Consider the following 27040-nt stretch of genomic DNA (forward strand, 5'->3'; position numbering starts at 1 on the left):
ATTTTGAGGAGGCTGCTGCTGTGACCTTGTGTAGAGTAGTTTGATAGAAAAACCTCCAAAATTATTTCCTTGTCTGCTGACAGGAGTTTTGCTTTTAGGCATTTCTTTCTTTGAATTAAAATATTGTTTTCAGATGCTCCCTTTTGAAATGAAAAACCAAAACACAAAAATCAACCCCACTGGGCTGGGGCTGTAGCTCAGTTGTAGAGCACTTGCCTAGCATGTGTGAGGCCCTAGATTTGATTCTCAGCACCACATAAAAATAAATAGAATAAAGGTGTTGTGAAAAAAATTCTTTAAAAAAAAAGAAAGAAAGAAAAAACAACCCCACAAAAGGGCTTAATACAACCAATTTCTGTCTTTTCCTGAATTTAGTCTTTGAATGTAGTGGGCCTTCACCTTGAATCCAGGGTTGGCCCCCTCCCAGGGCTCAGGCATGCTGGTTAGGTCTGCTGAAATGGTGGTGTACCACCATTTCAGGTGATAGAACTGTGCATACAGGCCAAGCACGTCACAGTGGAAAATTCATCCTAAAGCACAGAGAGCCAGACCTCATGCTTGGCTGAGCCACAAGGCATTAGACGTTGAAGAAGAAAAATGATTCTGACCATGATGAAATTGTGGTGTTTGTCTTTTGACAGGGAACAAAAATAAGCAAAAGTGTAAAAATGTATTTCACAAAAATCATAAATAGCAAAGTTTGAAAAACACCTTAGAGATGAACTCAAATCAGCAAGAGGCACCATCCTCCTTGGCCCACAAATCACCTCAAAGGCACTGTGACCTCTGGGTCACAAGGCCTTGGGTGGAGCTTGGGGCCACACAGTTTGCCTGTGGCTGGAAGTTCTGTGTTAAGAAGCTGGGAGCTTATAATGAGAGCAAATAAGAACAGAGCAGGGAGGAAGAGCAGGAGGAAAAGATTAACATTAAACAGAGACATGAGGTGGGAGGGAAAGGTAGAGAAAAGGGAAATTGCATGGAAATGGAAGGAGACCCTCATTGTTATACAAAATTACATATAAGAGGTTATGAGGGGAATGGGAAAAAAAACAAGGAGAGAAATGAATTACAGTAGATGGGGTGGAGAGAGAAGATGGGAGGGGAAGAGAGGGGGGGATAGTAGAGGATAGGAAAGGTAGTAGAATACAACAGTTACTAATATGGCATTATGCAAAAATGTGGATGTGTAACCGCTGTGATTCTGCAATCCGTATTTGGGGTAAAAATGGGAGTTCATAACCCACTTGAATCTAATGTATGAAATATGATATGTCAAGAGTTTTGTAATGTTTTGAACAACCAATAAAAAAAAAGAAAAGAGGAAAAAAAAAGAAGAAGCTAGGAGCTTAAGAAATTCACATAGATTGTAGATTAAAAATGTGTTTGTATGATCAGACAGTATCATACATGTAAAAATTTAAAAACTCAAAGGCGTAGATTTAAAAATTGGACCAGTTATGGACCAAATATGGACCAGATATTAAAAATATCTGTTCCATAAATGGTAAAAAATTAGGATACAGTAAAAGAGGTCAATGTAAAACAATGATTATGTTAAAACCAGCCACAGAAAGAGCACTGTGTAAATCAATCTTGGCCAAGGACAGAATTACTAATGAAAAATGAACTAGCTAATGAAAGATGTGGGGAAAATTTTGGTAGAAAAATCTATTTAGAAAAGTCTGTCAAAATAATGTCAGAAAATTTTACCACAGAGAAAAAATCAACTAAATGAAAATATTAGTAGATCTCTATATCCTGGTAGTGGTCTTCTTGCTTTAAGAAGTAGTTGATTCAATTCTATGATAAGTATAAACTTTTCCTTTTAAAATTGAAGTTTTAATTTTTTTTTCAAGCTTAGATTTATAAAAAGTTGGTTTCCGTGTTCTGAAAAGACTCTATTTTCATCATTGGCACTGTGTTTGGTGGCAGTAATTTGAAGGATGAGGTAAAATTCCTGGCTTGGATTTATGAAGTTAAAGCAGGAATTACCTCAGAATACTCAAGGACTCAAATAATGTGACAGCAGAAAAACAGCAAGTTGTTTTAGTCATCAAGCTATTAATATCAATAAAATAGCTGAGAATAAGACTGTAGGAATTGGAATCTTTGATGGGAAGGAGAGTGACAGTTGCTGCAAGGGTTGGAAAGGACACAGGAGAGATTTGGACAGCACAAGGTGTGGTGGCAAGGAGGAGTGATGAGGTGGACGAGGAGCAAGGGAGAGGGGGGATCAGATTGATGGAGCCTCCTATAATACCAGCTCAGACCTACCCCTTAGAGACACACACTCAGGGTTTTCTAGGAGATTCATTTGGCAATTTAAAAAAAAATTTTTTTTGAAAGTAAGTGGCAGACTTAGAAACTCAAGCACATTACCAAACATTGCACATGGAACTCAGTTACAATGATCACATTCTCAAAACTAGTGTAGGTTTCGGGAATTATGAAAACTGGTGACTTTAGCACTTTTCTCCTCTCCTCTTCAATCTGATTCAGCAGATCCTAACAAGCATTATTATGTACTAGGCACTGTGCTGGCCCCTAGGAGTATAAAGGCAAGCAATGAATGAATGCTTGAAGAATGATTTTGATGGATAAATGGATGGGTGAGTTTGGGGTAGAACTGTAATCATAGCTATTATTTATTGAGCACTTTCTTAGTACATAAAACTAAGACTTTAAAGTCTTAGTACATAAAGGTAAGGTTATAGTCAGGTTATAAGGCTTTAAATGTTATGCTCAGACATTTATGTACTTTTAAATAAGTATGTTATACTTTATTATGGGAACAAGTAGAGAATGGTTCCCTGGGATTGAATTTTGAAGGAGTTCAAAAGATTTAATAATCCAATCATGGCTTTAATTATTGAGTATTTATATTGTGTCAGGCATGGAGCTAAGTGTGTTAAGCATTATCTCATTTATTAGGCCAGAGTTTATTACACTAGTGTAATGAGACACAATAAAGGCTTGATTAGTGTGATAGGGATAGAAAAGAATCAACAATTTAAACAGCTTCCTAGAAATTATTTCAGAACTTTGATTATTTATTAATTCACTCATTCAACACACATTTATTGAATCATTCTTTCCTTGGTGGAGTTAGGTGCTAGAAACCAGGTGTTGGTGTTGTGAGCTTACTATGCATCAAGAACTGTTCCAGTGTTTTGCCAATAGGTGCACCTTATTTTTGTGATTATTATGGATAAGGAATAAAGAGAAATTAGGTGATCTCTCCATGGCCAGATAATTAGTACACAGGATCTGAACCACACAGCATGGCTCCAGAGTTGGCATCCTTGAACAATCTATACCAAATCTCACAGTGTAATGGATGGAGTAAGTGTCACCAAATGGCCCATGTCACTAGCCTGTAACACTATTGGAAGGTGGGAGAACCTTTAAGAGGTGGGGCCTCCTGGAAGCAAATTAGTTAATTGGGTGCACCCTCTTCAAGAGTATATTGAGACTCTGTCTTTCCTTTTGTTCCCTAGCCTCCATGAATGGATCTCCTCTGCCATGCACTTTCACTGGGATGTACTATGCTATTACAGGTCCAAAGCAACAGGACCAAGTGGCCACAGACTGAAACCACTGAAGTTGTGAGCCAAAATAAATCCTTCCCATTATTGTCTGTTCCAAGTATTTTGTCAGTGACAGAAAGCTGACACCAAAAATTGGTACCGAGAAGTGGGGTTGTTGCTGTGCCTACCTGAGATGATGTGGGAGAGCCTTTGAAATTGGTTTGTGGAAGGAGTTTGCATAAGCGTGGGAAACTAGACTAGAGAAAGCCAAGAGCTTACTAGGAGATTCTGGTGAGGACTCAAAAGACTAGAATTCTAATAGAAATGTAGACAGTAGAGATTCTGTTTATGGGGTTTCATACTGGAATGAGGACTCCATTGGAAACTGGACCTGAGTCCATCCTTGTTATACATTGGCAAAGAATTTGAACACTTTTCGTTCATGTTCTCAGATTTGTGGGAAGTTGAGTTTACAGGTAATGCACTTATTTATCTGGTGGAGGAAATGTCAAGGGCTGCACAGCATTCATACTGTGGCATGAGTATTACTGGCTTCTTTTAGCCAAATTTACTATGTAAATCAGGAACAAAGAGGAGCAAAGAAGAAAATTTGGAAAACTTTCAGATTGACCAGAAAGGGAAAGCACCTAAAGGACCTTCTAAGGGGTGCCATTGCTAAGGAGATTAGCATACTTTGCACTGGGAAAATTAGAAAGATGTGTTGAAGGCAGCTCAAAAAATGGTGAGGTCCTGTCCACTGCAGGCTCAAAGGTATGAAAGTGTAAACCCTTAACCAGGTGTAGTGGTGCATGCTTGTAATCCCAGAAACTTGGGAGGCTGAGGCAGGAGGATCCCAAATTTGAGCCAGTCTTAGCAATGAGTGAGACACAGTGGAGGGTGGAGTGGTGAGCTTGGGGATGTTGCTCAGTGATAACATACCCTTGGGTACAATCTCCAGTACAAAATAGTAGGAACCTTTTTATTTTAAACATTTCAAGTACTTTCATTGAAGAAGAGAGACCCTGTACGTGATGTTTCAGAACACCTGAAATATTGTTTTCCTGTAATTGATTTCCTGTGTTTGGCAGTCAAGACAAGAGAGGCTGCTGTGGATGTGGCTCATAAAGACCCAGGTACAATTTGCATTAATGGAACACCTGCCATCATCCACATGATGCTGGTGTTGCAAGCATGCAGAATGCAATCATGGAATCATGGAGGCTTCCCCCAAGACTTCAAAGGAAAAACTGAAAGAAGTATGGCAGGTTCAGAATCCATGCAGGTAACCCCTGTTAGGACAATGTATAGTGAAGCTGTGAGAGTAAAGCTAAATGTGCAGCAGAGACTCAAGGAAGTTAAAGATGCCACGAACATGGAGCACCTGCCAAGGGAAGCCAATAGGCTGTGAGCAGAGCCAGCCCAGGAGAGTGGCCATGTGGGCTGCAGCCAGCAAAGCCACAGGGGCAGGGATGCCAAAACCTTTTGGAATTCAGATCATGCCACTGTGTACCCAGATGCTAGATATGCAACAATATTATGTAACTTTTGCTTTGTGAGTTTCAGATTTGCTTTGGTTTAATCCTCCCTTTCTGTGTCCCTGTTCCTCCCTTTAAAAATAGAAATGTTTACCTTGGGTTGTATCTTTGAAGTATGTAGCTTTCTTTTGATCTTTACAGCTGAATTTGCCTTGATTCTCAGAAGAGACTTAAACTTGGAATTTTGAGCAATGCTGGACCTATTAATACTGAGAATTCTTGGAGATGGACTGAATGTATTTTGCATAATAAGCTAGACATGAACCTTTGGGGTCAAAAGGTGGAATGGTGCAGTTTGGATAAATATTCCATAAAGGTCAAAATGTTACATACTTGGCTTCCAACCGGTAGTGCTTTTGGGAAATGGTGGAAACTTTAGCAGGTGGGATTCATGGGAAGAAGTTACATCTTTGAGGAAAATGTTCTCAAAGGGAATATTGGGAAGCTGGCCCCATCTATTCCTCTCTTTCATTCTTAGCTCCATGCTTCTGCCTTGTCACAGGCTCCAAAACAATGGGCCAACTGATCATGGACTGAGACCTTAAAAACTGTGAGCCAAAATAAACATTTCCTCTTTAAGTTAATTATCTCAATTGTTTTGTTACAGTGATGAAAATCTGACTAATATACACAGATAAAACCTGACTTCAAATATGTCATTTTTTCGTGGGGGAAGGATATGGAAGCAAATAACTAAAATGCTCCCTGTATATAAATCTAGTACACTAATGTGATGCTTCTAGATTTTTGCTTTTATGAATAAAACGGCTATAAACACTTGTCATAGGTTTTTGGGTGAATATAGTCTTTGTTTCTATAAGACGAATGCCTTTGAGTACAATTGGTGTCTGATCATATAGTAGCTACATGTTTGAAGATACTTTTTTTTAGTTTTCTAGAGTAGTTTTCCCATTTTGCATTTCTAGTATCAAACTCTTATCATGAGGTTCTCTATACTTTTATCAGCATTTTGTTTGTCACTATTTTTATTTTAGTCATCCTGAGAGATGTTTAGTGATATGTCATTGCGGTTTTAATTTTCATTTCCCTAGTGACTGATATGTCAAACATCTTTTTCCTGTGCTTATTTCCCATCTCATATCCTTTTTAGTAGGGTATATCTTTATGTCTTTGACTAATTTTTAATTGGAGTTTTTTCCTATGGGGTTTTGAGAATTCTTTCTATATTGTAGTTACTAAATACTAGTCCCTTGTTGGATATATGGTTTGAAAATATTTTCTCTTGTTCTGTGACTTGTTTTAACAATATCTTTTACATAGCAAAATTTTAATTTTCATAAAGCCCGATTTCTTTTTTTTTTTTTTGTTTGGTATCAAATCTAAGATTTTGCCTTGTCTTAGGTCCTGAAGGTTTTCTTCTATGTGTTCTTCTGAAAGATTTATAGTTTTACATATTCTAATAAAGTCTATGACCCTTTCTGAGTTATCTTTCTCTTATGGATTTTAATTTTATTTGCTGTTATAGAACACATTCTGCATGATTTCAATTCTATTAAGTTTGTTGAGGTTTATCTTATGGTCCAGAATGTGGTTTATCATGGCATTTGTATGGCCTATCTTGATGTATATATTGTGGCCCTTTGAATAGAATGTGTATTCTCCTGTTTACTGATGGATTATTGTATAAAAATGATGAGATTCTGGTGATTATAATCCTGGCTGATTATATATGTAGTTGTCCTGTCAATTGTTTGAAGATAGGTATTGAAGACAATGACTAAAATTGTGGTTATGTTTTTTTTTTCTTAAAGAGAGAGAGAGAGAGAGAGAGAGAGAGAGAAATTCAATATTTATTTATTTTTTTTTAGTTTTCAGCGGACACAACATCTTTGTTAGTACGTGGTGCTGAGGATCGAACCCGGGCTGCACGCATGCCAGGCAAGCGCGCTACCACTTGAGCCACATCCCCAGCCCTGTGGTTATGTTCTTTAACCTGCCTATTATTTTACATATCTGTTGTTTAGAACCCATACTTTGGTATTTCTATCTTTTTGGTGGATTGACTCTCTTATCATTATATGATGATCTTATTTGACTTTGGTAATTTAAGTTTTTTTCTGAGAACTATTGTTGTGATTTCAATGAATTTTACCAAAAATATTCATGTGTTTAAGGCATAGTCAGTCCCAGGGTGGTGCTATTGGGAGGCGATGAAAATTTTAGGAGGTGGTGCCTAGAGGGAGGTTTTTGGTTGTTGGAGGAATTCTCTTGAAGGAGATTCTGGGAACCTAGACCTATACTGCATGTTTGCATCCTGGATCTTGATGAAAGAACTTTTGCTCTACCACATGCTCCCTGCAAAATGTATTGCCCTTGCTAGAGGTCCAAAGCAATGGGGCTGCTGAATCTTGGAAATCTTTTTTCTTTCTTTTTTTTTTTTTTAAACATCAGAAATTTATTAGTAGCTCAAAACATTACATTGATCTTGACATATCATATATCATACATTTGATTCAAATGGGGTATGAATTCTTATTATTCCCACGTGAACAGATTGCAGGATCACATTGGTTATACAGCCACGTTTTTTCTTTATGAATTAATTAATTCAGGTAATTTGTTATAGCCCTGCAAATTCAAATATATCTTCTTCCCCTGATATTCATATAGACACATATTTGGGAATTAATGATGTTTGCACAATATACCTTTTTAATTTTAACCTGCATATATTGTTTTATTTGAAGTGAGTTTCTTATGGAAAAAAATACTTAGATCTTATACTATGCAAATCTACTTTTCTAATTTAATTCTAATTCATATATTTGGACAATGCACATTTAGTGAAATTATTGATTTGCTAAAACTTAAGTGTATTTTTTTGTTATTTTCTTTTTGTTTCCTCTGTTTTTTTTTTTTTTATTTCCTTGTTTACTTTTCTTACCTTCTTGTGGGATACTGGAATATTTTTTGGATTCCTTTTTTTGGTCTATAGTGTTTTTGAGTAGTGTGTGTGTGTGTGTGTGTGTGTGTGTGTGTAGCTTTCTTCCTGGTGGTCTAGGTATTACATTACTTATGCCTAACCTATCACAGACTATTGGTGCTGTAGTTTTACCAATTTGAATGAAATATAAAGCCTTGCCTCCTTTTAAGTCCCTTTACCTCTACCAGTTGTAGTAAGATTGTCTTTAATACATTTCAAACCAAACTAGATAGTTTTAAAATTTTTGCTTCTACTATCAAACATAATATAAAAATTCAAGAGAAGGAAAGTCTATTTTATTAATTCAGATGTTTACTTACCACTTTATTCCTTTGTTGTGCTTCATGTTTCCTTCTTTTTTCATTTTTGAATGATATTATCTTTAAGGTACATAATTCTGGGTTGAAAATTCTTTACTTTCATTATTAAAAATTGTTCCTCTTTCTTTTGGCCTCCAAGATTTATGATGAGAAATCCACTATCAAATTTCTTTCCTCCTGTAGTTAATATGTCATTTCTCTCTTTTTTTTTCTTTACATTTCACAAATTTGAATGTAGTGTGCCTTGGTATGAGATTTATTTGAATTTATCTTTGATACTTTCTCAGCTTCTTGATTCAGCAGGTTTACATCTTATATCAAATTTGGGAAGTTTTCAGTTACTACTTTGAATACTTTTTCAGGCTTGTCTCTTTTCTCCTCCTTCCAAAACTCCAGTGACATGAATGTTAAATTTTTTGGCAATCCAATTGAATCTTAAGTCATTTTTTTCTGTGTCTTTAGATATAATAATTTTTCTTTTTATATTTTTTGGTTCATGAAGTCTTTCCTCTGTCTCTGCCATTCTACTCTTAAGTTCATAATTAAGTTTTTTTATCTTCTGCTAAGAATCCATTTACTTCATATCTTCTATTTCTTAGATGATTTTATTTTTCATTGGATTCAAGTGTCTGTAATTGTTTCCTGATGTTCTGAGATTAAGGGTGATAGACCTGAGGTAAGAAGCAAAAAAAAAAAAAAAAAAAAAAAAAAAGAGACAGTACTTGGGATTAATCACTATGGAATATTTAAAAAGGAAAAAAATAAAGTTGAGGGCCTTTTTGTGGTTGAGAAGCATACATTTTTGGTTGCAAAAATCTAGTTGTTGTTGTTGTTGTTGTTCCATTTTATGCTCTCTCACAGTCATTACATCCCACCCCCAATTTCTCACGTTCAGAGAGGCAAGAAGATCCATGTTCTGGGAAGTGGTGAGACTGAAATTTGGGTCTTTCCATCTCTTTCATGTATGCTCTTTCCATTAGGAGATCAGGGAACTGTGAGGTTTGATATTAGACAGATGATTCTTTTAGAGGTGATCATGGTAGAATTTAAGAGGAAGAAGTGAGAGTATAGATTTAAACATTAGGGAATATAAAAGGAAGAGAGATGATTGATTTTTTTTTTGCTAACTGTGCATCAATTTACTAATTTTTCTGTATTAAGATTTACTACCATTATAATAATACCTATGTAACAGAGTTTTTGTAAGAATAAAGTGGTCTAATACCTATAAAGCATTTAGATTAGTGCACAAACACTCATGTATGTTCAGATTTATTTTCATGTAATAGTAAATGTGATTGTTATACCTTTTCTGATCAACAAAAGGAAGTCAAATTAGAATCATAGCAAATAAGTATTTTATAATAAGCAAAACTATTTCAAAGGGAAACTTGAATAAAACACACTTGCATTTTCCTCTCTATTGAGAAATTTCCTGGAAGAATAAACAGGAAACTTATACTTGTGGTTCTTGGCTGTAGGACAGGAAGCGGTGTTGCTGAAAGAGGGGTTGTAGAACTAGACAGATTGTGTTGGAGAGTTGCTTTTAACTAGAATTATTTTCTAAGTTTGGAAGTTTAATATCTATGAATTTAATACTTTACTAAATTTTTTGAAAAGGAAACAAAAAGTAAAATTGGCAATCATAAGAAATTTCCAGTTCTTTCTCTGGAAATATTCAAGTAGAGGGTGTATATCCATTAATTAAAGATGTTTTCAAGAGATATCCCCTGTGAGGATGGGAAGAATTTAATTGCCTCTAATGTCCCTATGTTGTGATTACCTGAATTATAGGTAATTTCTCTATTCTGGACTTCAATCAGGTGCTAATCACCAAGTACGTGCTGTAGTGAATCTATTTAATTAGTCAAATCCAACAAACACTACTTTTAATTGCATGCTTCATTTGCTTTTTAATTCTACTAGTTTTACTTTTGTCAACCAGGAAGGCTTTGCATTAAAGGAGAGACTTAGCATGACCTAATATCACTGAACTAACATTGAGAAAATGGTCCTGACAGTGTCTAAGTGCCAGATAGGTCCCCTTGATTGATGAATGCAAAGTAACCTGATAACATCCAAAGGCCAAGGCTATCAGTCAGTTCTGCTTTCATAAAAGAGACAGATTGCCCAATATCCCTGTTCATCTGAATTTCATGCTTATATTTGGAAAGAATGTGAACTGGGCTGCTTACCTTCTTAACTTGACTTTTGTTCTAATTTGCAATCTCTGTTTTGGATTCTAGTTCTAGTGTTATTGACCTCTTGTCTGTTGGTACTTTCATGAACTATGCTCTGTGGCAAGGTTTGATATTTGCTTTTTCTCTGTTCAGAATTATGTTTCCAATGGGAAAAGAACTTCCTAAAGAGAATAACTTTCTAAATCAACATTATTATGAAGTTGCCTCTGTAATTATCATAGCATTAAATTTTATTTTCTGTACAACAATGGCAATACCAAATGATATAAAAGGAGCCTTTATTATTGCCTCAAGTTAACCTTAGTAAGGTCATAGAATGCTGCAACCTTTAGAACATGTTGGAGCTGTAAAAGAATTTTGTGTGTGTGTGTGTATATATATATGTATATACATATGTATATACATATATATGTATGTGTGTGTGTGTGTGTGTGTGTGTGTTTAGCAAAGTTCATCAAGCTTGGTAAAATAAAGTACAATTATCCAAAGAAACTGTATACCAAGTACATTTTCCCTCCTAGGAATTAGTGTGGGAAATGAATATTGCTGAGAATCATCAGAAAAGTTTTCCTAGTATTGACTTCATCTGACTAGAAAGGGAGAGGTAGTAAATGACTCACCTTTTAAACGTAAGTGAATCTTTTTAGTTAACTTTGGCACCAAGCAATATTCTGGAGACATTCATTGGTAAATGAGTTAAGCAAATTAGGATCAAATTTCTCTCAACTGCAAAAGCACACATTGCTAGACACTGGTCTGATCAAACTCATTTTGCGCTATATCAAGTAGAATCCAAATATACCTTGGATTAATTGGCTTCTGAACAACATCATTTTATAGTGTCTGGGGATTGCAAAATCTTTTCATCAGCTTTTGAGAGAAATTCTTTATGAAATTCAAGTGTGGTTCAATATTAAATCTTGGCTTGTACCACTAAAATTTTTCCTAGGGGCTGACTTCATTTCTAATTGATTACCCAGTACCACATCACTGGGCAAAAATTCCCCTAAGTTCAGTTACCTCTTGGTCACATTAGTTTAGATAAGAATTTTTTTTTTTTTTTTAAGAGGAGGAAAAGTTTATTTGACACTCACAGTTTCAAAGGTCTCAGTACATAGACAGTTAGCTCCATTGCTCTGGGCCTGAGGTGAGGCAGAACCAGAAATAAAATGTGTATTCCAAAGGCATGCCCCAGGGACCCACCTCCTCCAGCCACACCCTACTTGCCTACAGGCACCACCCAGTTAATTCATTCAAGTGGATTAATGCACTAATTAGGTAAAGGTTCTTATCTTAACTAAGCAGTATACCAAATATTTGTTGTCTTGTTTCTTGATATTTAAGTAATATTTAAAGGCTTACCAATGAAATTGTAGCATGCTTTTGCTCTGGATTTTACAGTAAGTATCACATTTACAAACACTAAAGCAAAAAAATATACAGTGTGCAAAGTTATTTAACATCCATAAGAGCACAAACATAAAATAACACCACTTTTGTCATTAAGAAAGCATGCTAATATGATCATTATGTACTTCAGTACCCATGTCTTTTAGTTAAAAGTAGGTTATTAATGACATAGCTTGCATAGCTTGCTTCTGAGTTCAGGAAAATGGTAATCAGGCTAGTTATGAAATTCTTGGGCCATGACTGAGAATTCTATTATTTTGTTTTCTTTTAACATTGATCGTTGCATAAGGTACTGCTAACCCTTGCTAATTAAAGCTGCTTTGAGACTTGCTTGGCAAGTTCAGAATTCTTTTGTCGTTCTAACTCATTCACTTTCTGTTTACCTGGGATTTCACATTATGCTATATCTTCTCATTTTATCCCCTATATTATCCTCTCTTCCACATTTTCCATACTTCTATCTTTCTCTGCTTCATTTTGATTATTTCATTTCATTTTTGATTACAGTTCATGAATTCTCTTCCCAGTTGTCTGTCTTCTAATTTTGAACTCATTCAGTTTTAAGTATGAATCATTGTACTTCTAATGCCCCCAAATTATTTGTTTTTATTTTATAATTTCTTTTCTTTCTCAAAATTCTTTATTGGAGGGGATTTCTTTTTGAACATAGTGATATATACTTAAAGTCTCTGTGTGAGAACTTTATCATCTGGATTTCCTGTAATTCTAAATCTTTTGTCTCTTATCTCTCTTGGTTTTTAATTCTATTGCCTGGTTACTTTTGATGATGTTAAACAGTGTATATAAGAAACTATAAGACTGATTTAAAGCAGAGAAAAGTGCCATTCTATAATTTATTAATTTATGTTTTATTTTGGCAAGAGGCTAGAGACAATCAGTGATCCCAGATCATCTCATTCTAATCATAAAATTAATAAGATATGAAGCTACATTTTAGCCCCTGCAAGAATTGAATCATTTTTGATCTATTCTTACTCCTAGGACTCAGCCCTTTGGTCCCTAACCTAAAATATGGGGTATTTTACCAGAGTAAGTATGTTACTCTAGCCTGCAAGTCTTTAAAAAAAAATCTCTGCTCAACATTTTAGCTTCTTTCTTAAAAGAGAAAAGGTCTTTAGAAAAGTGGTCCTGAAGGCAAAGCTTACTTTTCTGGGTTCATTTATTTTCCACTGTCTGTTTATACTTATAGATGTACATAAGAAACTATATATGAATAAATGAAAAATAAAATTTCATCTGCTCAAGACTTCATCATGTCATACCCACCCCACTCCTCAAGATTTTACTTCTTATGAATATATTAAAGAAATGTTAAAAATCGACTCTGGGTCTGGATCATTCTTTAATCACATAGATGTGCAAGAGTTATGTAATCTTTGCAAAGCCTTTTTCTTGGTATTATTGACATATGTCAGGATAAAAGTTTGAAGACAAGTCTACTTAAGGGTTTAGAATGATTTCAAAATATTTGTTAAAGAAGAAAGTTTACTTTTACTGAATTTTGTTTATTTGATCTATTGAACTGGAATAAAAAATGAATCTAATAATTGATATTAATAGTTTAATGGTAAATTTACCTTGTTTTGCATAAATTAATGTAGGTCACAAAGAGTGATCATTTGGTAAAACTTTAACTTGTACATGAAGGAAAATAATAATAATATCTATCCTAAGAGAGGTTACATATAGATTCAGAGGCTCTGGGTTCAAGTGTTTGCATGGTTACTCATTATTGATATAACCATGGGAAAGTCATTCAATATGTTTAGACCTTACTTTTCTCATTTATAAAATAAAGAAATTAAGAGGTTGAATTGAAACCTTTTTTGTGTGTTTGGTGGCGGAGAGAAATTCTTTCTTCAAAGAAAATATTATATAGAGATTTAAAATTTAAAATGCAAATATTCTTCAAATCTATAGGGGATTGATTCTAGGATTCCATGGACATCAAAATCTGCAGATGCTCCAGCCCTTTATATAAAATGTCATAGTATTTGCACATAATGTAAGCACATCCTCAAGTAAATTTTAAATCATCTCTATATTACTTACAATATTTAATCCAATATAAATGCCATGTAAATATTTCTTATACTGTATCATTTAGGGAATAATAGCAAAAATAAAAGTCTGTACATGCTTACTACCAATGTATTTTTTAATTCTTGGTTGGTTGAATGTACAGGTGTGAAGTGTGGGGATATGAAGTGCCAACTGTACAAATAAAAGCATTTCTATGGTGTGTGTGTGTGTGTGTGTGTGTGTGTGTATAATGGGTTAGGGCAGGTGTCCTGGTAGATTATTCCCATCTTTGTATTTGTGGTGGTCCATGAGTCATCTCTGGAATCTCTGAAGCTCAATGGGACAAATTGTGCAAACAAATTCTGGCCTTGCATAGCACTTTTCAGTACTTTATTATGTGCTTCTCAGGATGGAGATGAGATCAGTGATTGACAACATTCCTTCTTTCAGATCAATCCCTGAAAGAAGATATTTCCAAGTATATGTCTCCTGTTCTTTTTTGTGAACTTACTTTTATTTCCAGAAGCAACTTAGAATGGGAGAGGCTACCAGAGAAAAGAGAAAATGGAGACTCAGAGAAAAGGGAGAATAAATGAAGGAACAAGGACTTAATACAGGATATTTTCTGAGCTCTCTTTCCTAGAGAATGACTATGAAAATGGACCTTTTTTCTACTTTAGGGCCTACTGTCTGTATAGTGGTGTGAAGCTGGTAATGCACTTTCAGAAGGCACCTCAGAAGCAAGTCATTGCAGAGTCCCCAAACGTGCACCACACAGCTGTATCTGCCTACTCCACCTTGACCAATTCACGCTGTTTACTATCAAGTGACACCTGGGTAGCTAAAGGGCAAATGCTATGTGGAAAGTTTTGCTTATTGTTCTTTGAACATATAAGCAAGTCATGGAAGAAAAAGAAGAGGCTGACATATGTGAATTGTACAAAGGAAGTGGGGGAGGAGCTGCAATATACAGTTTTATTTTAATTAATTAATTTATTTTTAGATACAGATGATTTTGACTCAAGTCTATGTGTTTGTTAGGTTTTGTTAAAACAATGGGTGGGAAAAAAGTGATAAATACTGTGACTGCAACTATAGCAGGTGGTGCTAAGTATGTCTGTTGGTTGTAGATACATTTGATTTGGATGGATTTCCAAAGATCAAAATGTAGAATGACTCATTCTCCCAAGTAAGATCTTCTGGAATACCTGAGGAAAATAGATTGAGTGCTGTTGGCTATTTAATAGTCCTGGATGAGGAGTCCAGAAAGAGAAAATAAAAAATTCACATAATAATTTATGATGTTTAAATATTGGATCAGATCTAGAGAGAAGTTAAAAATAAAAGTCCTATTGTGTATTGTATCTACCCTCTTCTTCTATCTCATAATAAGGAAACTGACTATATGTGCGATGTGGATTATGCAGCAGGGCTCTGAATATGAGTACAGTTTTGTAGTTTTCCAGCAGTTTAGGAGTATCTCTGTTTCCCCCCTGCATCCCTACCCCTTTCTCTCTTTTTTTCCACAAGGCCCATTAGGCCTAGAGCCTGGACAAAGACTAGGATTGCTTTATAATTTTCTCCTGACAAGGTGAATGCTAATGCCACAAAGCATCTATTTTCTAGCAGACAGTGACCTCACCTTGGCCTGATATTCATTAGTTAATTCGAAGCACCTTGATTATTACATTTGCAGTTTTCCAGGGAAAGAAAAGTGAGGGTATAAAGCTGACTTCACATTAAGTACAGATTTTTTGCAAGGAAGGCAATTATTTTTTCTTTGGCTGACTTAATAAATTAGTTTATATGTATTTGTTGAACTTAACTCTCTCTGTAACAGCTTATGTGTTGTCCCTGGGAATGGAATTTTAGACCTGTTGGAACAAGAATAGCAACTTATCTCCACGGCTTGGGTGGGGCTTATAAGAAGAGACATGTTGAGGGGATTTGGATAAATTTAAAGCTGGCTTTTAGTACATGTGTTGTAAGAATTCTAAGATATTATGACTTGCAAATAGTTACAAAACAATCATGCAAAACTTTCCTTTGGTATATTTTCCCCAAAGATTTACTTGTAATTTTGAAGGATAGGCTGAGTTGAGTAGCTTTATTGTACTAAAATGATCCAATCCCCTCTTTTTATAAATCATGAGGCTCATTAGTATGTTGAGAAAATACTAAATTGTCCCATGCCAAAAGCTGTTGAGAGCCTGAAATGATTTTTATAGAGAAGCCCAAATAAAAAATTAGCTACACAAGTTTTGCTAAATCCATTGGCTAACAAAGTAGCATTCATTTCATAATGTTATTGAAGCCAACAAGGAACAAGAACATGATAATGCAATAATAAGAATTAATTCTGATTCTTTTTTTTCTAGCCAATGACTTTAAAAGAAGATAATATGAGGTGACCTCATTTTGTGCAATTTTCAAGAAACCTGGTCATACATATTAAAATGCACTTTGGAAAAAATTTACAAGACTCTGTTAATCTTTTGAGAAACACTACTCTTAACCACTGTATTTTGAAGTTCAATATTTTTTTCTATTGTTTAATAATGGAGAATATTATATAAAAGGAAGGATCAAGAGGTAGATAAAAGGCCAAATAATATTTCAGAGTTTCATTGTAGACTTTAGGAAAGAAGGAACAATATAGCTCACAAAGCAATGGATGGAGGTGAGCAATCTTTAAGGTATGGCACAGAAAGAGAGCAAACAAACAGTGCTCTTTTCCTTAGTGACAGTAAGGTTAAGAGCTATGTCTACTTGGTAAGTCACGTTTATCAGTCACTTTTCTTGTAGGTTGAGGCAAACAAGTTTACTTACAAAGCACAATTAAAATCTCCTTCTAGTACCACAAACAGTCTTTGTTGATGGCCCCTCACAGTAGCAGAGCTTATTTTTAGAATTCAAAGCACTTCATGGTCATGTTCTCTATTTCTTCATATCACTTACCATCCCAGATAAGCCCACCTGCATCTGTACCTACTCAGACCACAATGAGAATTCAAACAGGGTTATTCACTAATAGATTCAGTATGCAAGGCTGCCCCAGCCCTGACTAATGCTGGGCTACAGCTAACAAGAAATGCTTTTGAGTGTTCTTCATTCTTCCTGATCACCTTTCCACAGCCCCCCTGACTTGGCTCATTATCCATCAACATCTAGGTTAAACCACAAGTGGCAAAGGCTCTCCTTCCTTGCAAAATCAGCTACCATGTGATAACTAATCCCCTCAATCACCTCTTCCCTTTCCAGTCTCACTATCTTCCCTGGAAGTCTGTTCACAGGAGGAACTCTGAAGGCCCAGAGAATACTGGACGCATCTCCTAATTGGATAACCATAAAAGACCAAGTGTTACTTCATATGTCCTAACTGCTGGATCTATTTCTTTATGGATGGCAGACTTCCATTAAAGAGCAGAAAGTATTTTCTTTAATGAGGCTCAGAAAGTTTGAAATTTGGAAATAAAAAGTGAGTTTGGGTTCAGAAGTCTAATGGTTAAGTTTTAACTCCAGCAGGGATTAGTTACTTTGCCCTGTGCTTTGTTTTCCTAATCCATAAATTAGGATTAAAAAAGCTTAGCTCCTGGGGGCATAGCAAGAGTAATGAATAATGGAAGGGCTGTGAAGATCACAAAGATTCATTAAATTGTTAGTCATTATTCCAGTGTTTGATGTTGAGGATGCAAATTGTCAGAAAATCCAGAAAATTGAAGATTTTCAAATTCTGTTGTGACATTCAATGGCTGAAAAATTGAGCACTTTAAAAATTTGGAACCGGGAAGGACAGAAGGAAAATAGAAAAAAAAAATCCTCCTTCACTCATTATGTCTTCCAGATGGATGTAATTGGCACCACCAGAAATTTAGACTAAAGAAGAATACTAGCTTAACTAGCAGCTCTTGTTACATTTTATTCTTGTATGGATCATGAGGATGTTAAAAGCAGTGATACCAGTAAAGGTCAGATGAATTATTGCTCTAATGTTGAGGCCAAAATTCCTGATAATGTTTTCCAAACTTATATAAAGAATCATTCTTACAGGACCTGTCTCAATGAATTGTTCTTTATTTGCCATCCAGAACTTTGTAAATATTTAACCTTCATCAAGGTTTGGAATGTAAGAGTATGCTTTACTTTTCCTCATGATTGGAAAGTGCTTGGTATCTGCAAATAAAAGGTATGAGTTGAAAGAGACTGCAGAACACAATCCATTTCTTTGTAAAGTAGCAGACAGAACAGCATACAAAGAGAAAAAAGAAAGTGATTCTAAGGATGACTCTTCCTTCACTAGCACCCAAGAGGGTGTTTAAAGTAATAACAGCTTTTGTTTCTTGAACACTCACTTTATGTAAGATGCTGTTTGGGTTAGGTACTTTATGTGCAAGTTCTGTTTTCTGAGCTACACCAACTATTGGAAGATACAAATTTGTGTTCAGAGTGTTGTTTTCAATCTTTGTATTTCTTTTTGATTCCTTTTAACGATAAAGCTATACATATCCTTGAGAATGGCAGAGGCAGGGAGAGACAGAGACAGACTGAAACTGATTAGTTGTGAAATTCAGAACTTTGTGGAACAACATGACTTATAGCATGTAATATAAACATGACTCATAACATGTAGAGTAAACATAATTTTACATTGTCCCCCTCAGTCCTATTTCAGATGTTCAATGAAAGTAATTTATCTCTTGCTTTGGGGTTAGGTTCCATAACTTTTCTTCTCATGCTTCAATGTTAGCATAGCCTATCTTCTCTGTTTAGGTAAAAACCTAATTTCAAAGAATAAATCAGAGGTGCCAAGTAATAAAATGTTAAACAAACTGAGCTTGATTCAGTGTCAGATGTTTCCTTTTATAAAAGTCAGGCCTGCTTCTAGCTGGTAGACATGATGAGAGTGAGCAGGTTGGCATGTGTGTGTGTGTGTGTGTGTGTGTGTTTTCCTTCTCCTTAACAGTATTCTCATCCCAGTTTTTGAGCTTGTTTCTGATGCTGTTGAGGTTTAGAAGCATAGGAGTAAGGGAACAGAAAGGTCATAAATTTACTCTTCCAGACTAGCTTTATTCCAAAGGTGGTTCTGAGTTAGCCTCCTTTGTGGGCTCTTTTGAGATTCTCATCCATGGAGACTTGTTCTTTTTAGGATGGTCAATTTCGTCAGATCCATTTCTGTGTTGCATGGCCATTTGTACCTACCTTCTACAGTTCCCAGGAATCAAATGTCTTCCAGCTTCTATCTTTGGGATTATTTGTCTCCTCCAGATGGTTCAGCTTTACAGAACCCCTTTTGGCACCATGCCAGCTCTCTCTACAAAGATACCCAGATCTGATCTCCCAGAAACACATGACCTTCGTCTCAACAAAACTTTAGGAGTGTGGATCCAGCCCTGTTGAGATTCCTATTGAATTGCAGACCACAGATCACTTTGGCTAACCGAGGCTTCAGTGTTCTGTGCCCATAACTGCAAGGACACACCTGGTTCTTCAAATGGTGACTTGAAAGTCCATTCACAGTGTCAGAGAGAAGTGAGGCTGTTCTGCTCCAGAAACATCTCTGTTCTGAGTAAATGGGAGGAAGTCTAAATCATGGTTTTCTCCACAGAAATCTCTTCTCAATTCTTTTTTATTTTCACTTTTTACTTCCCCCCTTTTTTATATTTTCAAAGTGAACTAGGTGAGTTAGGGAACAATTTATCTAATTTTTTTCTTTGGGACAAATTGTACATGTGGTGATCTGTTTCATATTCAATTGGCATATGATATGAAATGTATTGGTATCTCAGTTGAAATAAGTGAGAAAAAATCTTTATTTTAGCAGCAACATGTTTGCAATTCCAATAAGCATGATTAGGAAATAAAAAAAGCAAATCAAGTAATTTCTAATGACTTAACTGTTTGTTATGATGATTTTCAACTAGCTTGATTTTCTTTTGAAAATGTCCAAGGCTTTACTCTTAGTAGGACATCTAGAAATGAGAAACTTATTGTTTCTATGTTAGAGGTGAGGAAGATGAAGCAAAACTTGTATTAAAATTGCCTGGTAGTTTGGTTTCTAGGAACAAAAAAAGCCTCTAGAAAATATGTGTGTGTGTGTGTGTGTGTTTATCCCTAATCCCGCAGCACAAGAAGACCTATGAAATCCATGTGGTTTCTACTTAATTCATGACTTAAGCCTGCCAAAGCTGCTGCACAGTGAGGCTCCCCATTTGGGGACATCAGACATACTGATGAAGGGTGACAACATCCACAAAGATGTGTAAGTCATGCGTTGTATGTGTAAGCTCACAGAGGTGGGCCTTAAGATTCTAAAAGACAGTAAGGTAGTGGATGGCAAGGCCCTGTTTTGGTTATAAATAGAAGTCCATTTTCAGGTCTATCTGGCATTGTGCTTGGCTATTTGTAAACCTCCTGTCACTGTGACATAATACCTGAGAAAATCAACTGAGAGGAAGAAGGATTTATTTCAGCTCTTGGTTTCAGAGGTCTCAGTCCATGGTTGGCTGACCCCATTATTCCAGAGCCTGTGGTAAAGCAGAATATCATGGCAGAAGGGCATGATGGAACAAAGCTTCTCACCTCATAGTGGCTAGGGGAGGGGCAGAGGAGGAGGGAAGAAGGGACAGCGACAAGTTATATCTTTCCAGGACACTCTACCCCAGTAACACCTCTCTAAAGCCTCCACCATCGGTGCCACCAGCAGTGACACCAGCTAGGAACCAAACCTTTAACACATAAGCCTTTGGGGGGCAGTCCAGATCCGAAGTATAACATATTGTTAAGCATTTTTTCCTTTGGGTAAGCATTGGTTAATTAGAAAATTATGTCATCAAAATGAATAGAATGCTAAGTCTGTGACATTAGAGGATCCATAAATATTCAAAAACATCCTCACAAAAGGAAATAAAGCTCCATTATATCTTTTTGGAGTTCTATTAGCTCCAAAAAGAAAAAATCCATAGATTTGAATTTAAAATTATCTTTTAAAAATTCAAATCTTTTGTTTTAACTTTGGAAAGAAAAAAAATCATTCCAAAACATAGAACGAAGCTAGATTTCTTAGATGTCTACTATTCTGCTTAATCATTTTATTTCAAAAAGTCCATAGAATGAAAAGTCCTCAGACATGAAAATGTTCTATAGCCTCATGTCAGTGGCTACCTGCTGTGAGTTTTCCAGAAAGGCCCTGGGGATATCCTTGCTAAAGCACAGTGGAGAGTTGTCTCTTCAGTCTTTTGTTCTGTAGCTACAAAAGCAAAAGTTCAGTGAGGGATAACTTCCCATTCATCTCCATAAGAGAAGTAGTGGGGAAGGGGGAGAACAGGACAGTGCTAGCCTCAAAGATTGAAATAAGAGAGGCATAAAGATCAAGCCACATAACTGCTTCTCTATGTCCCAAGCATGAAACTACATGCAGATTTATTTTCAAGCAAATGAGTATAATTTTCCACATTTCCTGGTAAAAGATCTGGACTCATCCATCATAGGAGAGTACAGCAGGTTCCAGGAAACTCCTACAGTGGATGGCAATGAGAAAGAGTTGAGAACACTACCATGAATGGCTTTTCGTAAAATGATCCATTTTGGAGCTCCTTAAAGAAAGTAGTTTGTCTTACCTCAGATCTGATTCTGCTTCATTTCACTGAGCTAGAGCAATGAATGAGTTGAGGCGATTTGAGGTAATGTGAGTAAAAATACAAACTCAAGTTGGTTAATATGATTTTGGAAACTGAATGTGAGGAAATTTACGCAGAAGTTAGTTTTTCCCTGACTCATGGAGAGAATGACTTCCAAGGTAATTAGGTAATTTTTCTTTCCCCTTGATTTTGGTGGCTTGGCATTGCAGTCACATGGAAGCAGAATGCTTTCAGAGCCCATTACAGTCATTAAATAATGAACACTCTCCAGTCTCACCAATTCCATTAAAAATGACATCATGAATTACAGTACAGTTTGGTGCTAGAGCTGGGATTCAAGGCCATTGTTTTTCTTCTAGGAGATGCACTCAGTTTCATTCAATCATTTGATTAGAAAATCTTTATGAAAATACAAAATATATAATGCATACAAATACTAAGTCCCATGAGCTGAAAGCCTTTGCATATTAGAAAATATAGACACTAGTCTAATAGGGAGTAGAGAAACAATATAAAATTCATGAGATTTTGTTTTAGAATAAATTCATCTACTGAATTTGGCAAAAACCAAACAAAAACAAAACAAAGCACCTGTTTTTTGTAAGTAATGTGTATCTGCTTTGGGGCAGTAACACTGTGTTTCGTAACAAACTTTACAAAACTCATCACAAAATAAGCAGAAAGTATGTAAAAGACAATTTGCCTTAGAAAGATAGAATCTACAGAACTCAGTAGGAGAAAATAAAAGGAAGCAGTAAGGATAGCAAGAGAATGCATGAGAGATTGTATTCCTTGATCAATATCTCTATCTACTTCCTATTCTTACTAAAGACAGACTTGGTCATGTGACTTGCTTTGACCAAGGAAGGTCAACAAAAATGGTATATATCTTGCCCTAAGCAGACTATTGAGAGCTGGTTCTTGTTTTGCCATTTTTCGTTTCTCTGCTGTGATGCTCACGGTGTTTTAGAAGAAAGTTGCTCTTTCAGGCTAGTCACAGAATGAGAGAAGGTTCAGAGCTGCAGTCAATCTATCATGACATGAGGCATGAGTGAGACAGGGACCTCTGTTCCTGTAAGCTGGTGCAATGTTGTTACTAAAACCCTGCCTTATCTAACTGCTACTAAAAGCTAGACTGGCAAGATTTCAATGTGTAAATGCAATTTTGATGAGGCTGATTAATGAGAACCATGGAGAATCCTTCCCTCTACAGAAAACCAAGTGGATGGAGTTTAATAGGAGAAACGATTATTATAAAAGATGGTCCTTCAGTTGATAAGATAGTGCACAAACTGATGGTTATATTTTGTATCTACATAAATTGTATGTAGAATACATATTTGTACATTTATTTATTTAAGTTAGGGAAGAGAGGAATCAGCTAATTATTTGAAAGTGGGATTTAAGTAATAAAAAATGCTTGCCTGTTGTATTCCTTCTTCTTCTCCTCCTCCTCCTATTTTTTTTTTTTTTTTTGGTACGGAGGATTGAACCTATGGGTGCTTAGTCACTGAGTCACATCCTCACTCCTTTTTATTTTTTAATTTTGGGGTAAGGTCTTGCTAAGCTGCTTAGGGCATTGCTAAGTTGTTGAGGCTGGCGTTAAACTTGTGATCTTCCTGCCTCAGCCTCCCAGACTGCTGGGATTACAGGTATGTACCACCACATCAGGTTTACTGTGTTGTTTTTCAGCTTTGCAATGCAGGTATGTTAATTTTTCTCTCTCAGAAAGTGGATGTTTCAGGAAAGGAAGAGCCTAACACAGTGGGTTTGTGACCTCAGACTGGGTTTTCCACATCATTCTCCCATGATTTCTTCTAGTTCTCTCACTATTTCTATTCCTCTAACTGCATCATAGCACTTTTCACCTTTTACCTTTTTCCCCTGAGTGTGACTGTTACCACTAACCAACATATCTTTAATGTTATTTATTTGTATAAGAGGAAGAACCACCCAAGTGGTTAATACCTAACATTTATAAAGCACTTGCTGTTATAAGAGTTTCCCATGGATTATCTCAATTAAATCCTCACAGCAGCCCTATGAAATAGGTACTATTATTGTGCCCATTTACATTATAGGATTCTGAGGTAAACAGAGGTTAAGCCACTTGCCCCAAGTTTTATAGTCAGTGAGTGGCAGCCTCATTATATGAACCTAAAATGTTGAAATTATCCCTGAAACCATTTTTTCAGTCCTGGGTCTGCCACTAATGAGTGGTGCAAATTTAGGCAATTTCATATCACTAGACCTCACTTTTACATATTTCCAATAAAAAGGTTGGCTCAGAAAGTCTTTCTGTTATAAAAATTGATAAATATGTGACTCATTAAATTAGTACATTGGAATTATTTAGTATATAATAAGAAAGTGCTGCCACATATTGGAAAGACCATGAGTTTTGGCCTGTCCCAAACTGTGTGACCTCTGGCAAGTCTCTTAGTTTCTCTGATTCTATTTTTTATATGTACGTTGTCAGTAATACCATTTCAGAGATTTGTTATTTTGTTTAAGTGAGAATGTACATAATGAGATTCTTTGCAATTTTTTAAGAATGATATAAGAAATCATCACTGTATAAAACATATTATTCATCTATTCTTTCATTGAGCCATCTATCCATTCCTTATTGGATTAATCTACCTATCTATTAATTTATTAACTGTTGGGAGCTGCCACATAGGAGATAAGCATGTACCCTTAGCCTTGGGTGATGGTGGTATGGACCTGGCTTAGGCTGTGCGCAAAAGCAGGTGGACCTCATTTTGCTTGACAGGTGAGTGAAGCTTTGGGAGTGGGCGTCACCCAATGGGACTGGGCTATACCCTCCTGAAACTCAATACCTTGCCTCATTTGGGTTGAACTTTCTTGAATGTCTTCCCCTCAATGGTTTCAGGTGTGCTCTCTGTCTCTTTCCAAGGGACCCTTAAGGTTGACAGCCATCCCTGATTCCTGCAAGCAAAAGGTATTTCTCTGTGTTGTGTGCTCCTTCACCATTTTCCTAGTAACTGATGTAGCCAGCTCTTGTGAACCCAGCTCAGGTCGCCAGCCTGGCTAGCTGGTGATAATTAATGGTAAAAAATAGAATTTTCCCACTGTAAGGAGCTCATCATTCAGATGGGTGGCAGACACATAATGAGCTCTACCACACAATGTGAGGAATGCACATGGGGGCAGGTTTAGTACACAATTAGTTTATATGAATCACTTAAAAGCATCAGGAGACTTCACATTGGAGGCAGTATTTAAAATAAGATCCAAAGTTGTAATCATTTAAGGGTATGCTTATGGGAGTGACAGTAGGTGGGGGATATTCCAGCAGAAGAAACACAACAGGCAAAGCATATTTGTGTAAGAGAGCAAAGCATTTTTGAAGACATGCAACTCGGTCATGGAGCCTGTATGTAAACTTCAAGGCAGGAGGACAGAAAGGGGATGAACAGGCAGGTGGAGCTAAATCCTCAAGGGTCTTATACACAGTTACAAGTTACGGAGGTTAGAATTTATCCCATAGGAGATGAGAATCTATGGAAGAATTTTAAGGGGAGGGAGGTGACTGTATTCACATTAAAAATACCAGTCTACAGTGCTGTGGAGGGTGAGTAGAGAGAATGAGATGAGAAACAGTTTGATGGCAGTGTGGTGGTCTCTTTTGTTTACTCTCTGGGCCCCATGCAGTGACTGGACCACCAATAGTTCTGAAATTACAGCCATGAGAAAGCAGGGGTACCTGGTGGGAAGAGAAAAGACTTCAGAGACAAGTGTCCATCTACTATGCTGGAAGTTACACTTGAATATAGCTCAACTTGTGTTGCTACTGGAAATTCACCAATGCACAGTCTGCTGTCTGCTCAAAGAAGTTTGCAGGCAGGGAAGTCCCCATGAGGGTGGGAATAGATTAGGAAGGTATCTAAAATTGATCTGACTTTCAACCTTCTATTTAATCTCTCTGTCTTCTAAATCAATCCCAAGCAGAATTAACTTCAAACTGTAGCAAAATTGCCATGTTTGTGTTTTTCCTTTGTTTTATTCTTTATATTCTAGTAGAGGCATCAGAAAGTGGGGAAGTCAGAGACCTAGATGACCAAGAATTTTAAAATTATTTTCCAATTCTCCCTCTTCATTGACCAGAATAAAAAATAAACAGATACATGAGCAAATCATATTTACATACCTTTCTTCTACATATGTGTGTGTGTGTGTGTGTGTGTGTGTGTATATATATACCTTTCCACATATATAAATTAAAATTAATACTTATTCTCAAAAATTTTATTAGCAAATGTAGAAAAATATAGAATAGCATAGAAAATTGTAAGGGTGACAACTCTGGAACCAGGCTGTCTGGTTTTGAACACTGGCTCAACCTTGGACAAACTACTGAACTTCTCTCAGCTTCAGTTTCTCCGACTATAAAATGGAGAAAATTATAGTTTCTATAAGTTCAAAGGGCTTTCAAAACTTCAATGAATATGAAAGTGTTGGAACTAGGTCTGAACCATAGTAAGAGTTTAATTGGTGTTAATTATTAATATTATCAGCTATGATTAATTTTATGCTGCTGAGGAGGCAATTTTGCCTGCTCAAGAATATTTCTAAAGACAGAAGCATAGGATTTAAATATAAGGCAGCCTTTACTCAGAAAGGTGTTCAGTGCAGTAGGAGAATAGTGAGAGAACTTAGAACTGGGTCAATTGAACCCCTTTTAGACTCACCTTTCTAAAAAGCTTCTGTGTCTTGAAATTTGCAAACTGCCATCAGGACTGATTCTGGTATTGTCCTCTTCCCTGTTTCCATCCTCGCCCTGGTGTCAACTAACCCTGAGCCTGACCCCTTAGACATGCAGATGCCCCAATGCAAATCTTCTTTCCAAGTGTTAGAATTTCTGGGTTCTTGCCATTGGCTAAATGCCACAGCAGAAGAGATAACTGTATTGCCTATTAATAGAGCTGTGTCTGGGTCAGTGCCAAGTCCTCCTTCACCAGAGATACTTAATACACTCCTGGCTGATGATTTCAAATGGACTTCTAACAGAATGGCAATAATCAGTCTCATCAGTTTTTAACTTTAATCTAGATTGCTGAGTTTTTGAATGTAGGAACTATTTTTTTAATTGAAAAAATGAGTTGATATATAGTAGAGATTTCCTCTACTTAGTTCACAAAGTATAAAAAAAGAAAAGCAATGAAAGAAATTGGCTAGTAAATTTGATTTTCAAAAACTCAAAACACAATGTCACAATTCATAAACAATCTGAAAATTCACATGAAAAATTTGGAAAAATTATGAGTTATCATAAAAGAGAAATTAATTTCCTTTAGTATAAATAACATAAATCAATAAGGAAAACACTGCAAATGGAGCAGACAGCCAATTGTGTGGCATATGCCTGTAATCCCAATGATCTGGGAGGTCCAGGCAGG

General features: G+C 36.1%; 1 long non-coding RNA gene across 4 annotated transcripts in view; it reads right to left on the minus strand.

Annotated features, from left to right (window-relative positions):
- LOC125620109 overlaps nucleotides 1–26483 on the minus strand; it is a 75944-nt gene extending 49461 nt beyond the window's left edge. For all 4 annotated transcript variants that reach the window (XR_007351682.1, XR_007351683.1, XR_007351684.1 and 1 more), the window contains exons 1-2: nucleotides 26333–26483; nucleotides 8327–8997 (exon numbers count right to left, since the gene is read on the minus strand). This is a non-coding gene — a long non-coding RNA (uncharacterized LOC125620109). The remainder of the gene's footprint in view (nucleotides 1–8326; nucleotides 8998–26332) is intronic.
- Between the last annotated feature and the right edge of the window lie 557 nt (nucleotides 26484–27040).

The sequence above is a fragment of the Marmota marmota genome, unplaced genomic scaffold, assembly GCF_001458135.2.
Source record: "Marmota marmota marmota unplaced genomic scaffold, marMar, whole genome shotgun sequence".
Classification (NCBI taxonomy): domain Eukaryota; kingdom Metazoa; phylum Chordata; class Mammalia; order Rodentia; family Sciuridae; genus Marmota; species Marmota marmota.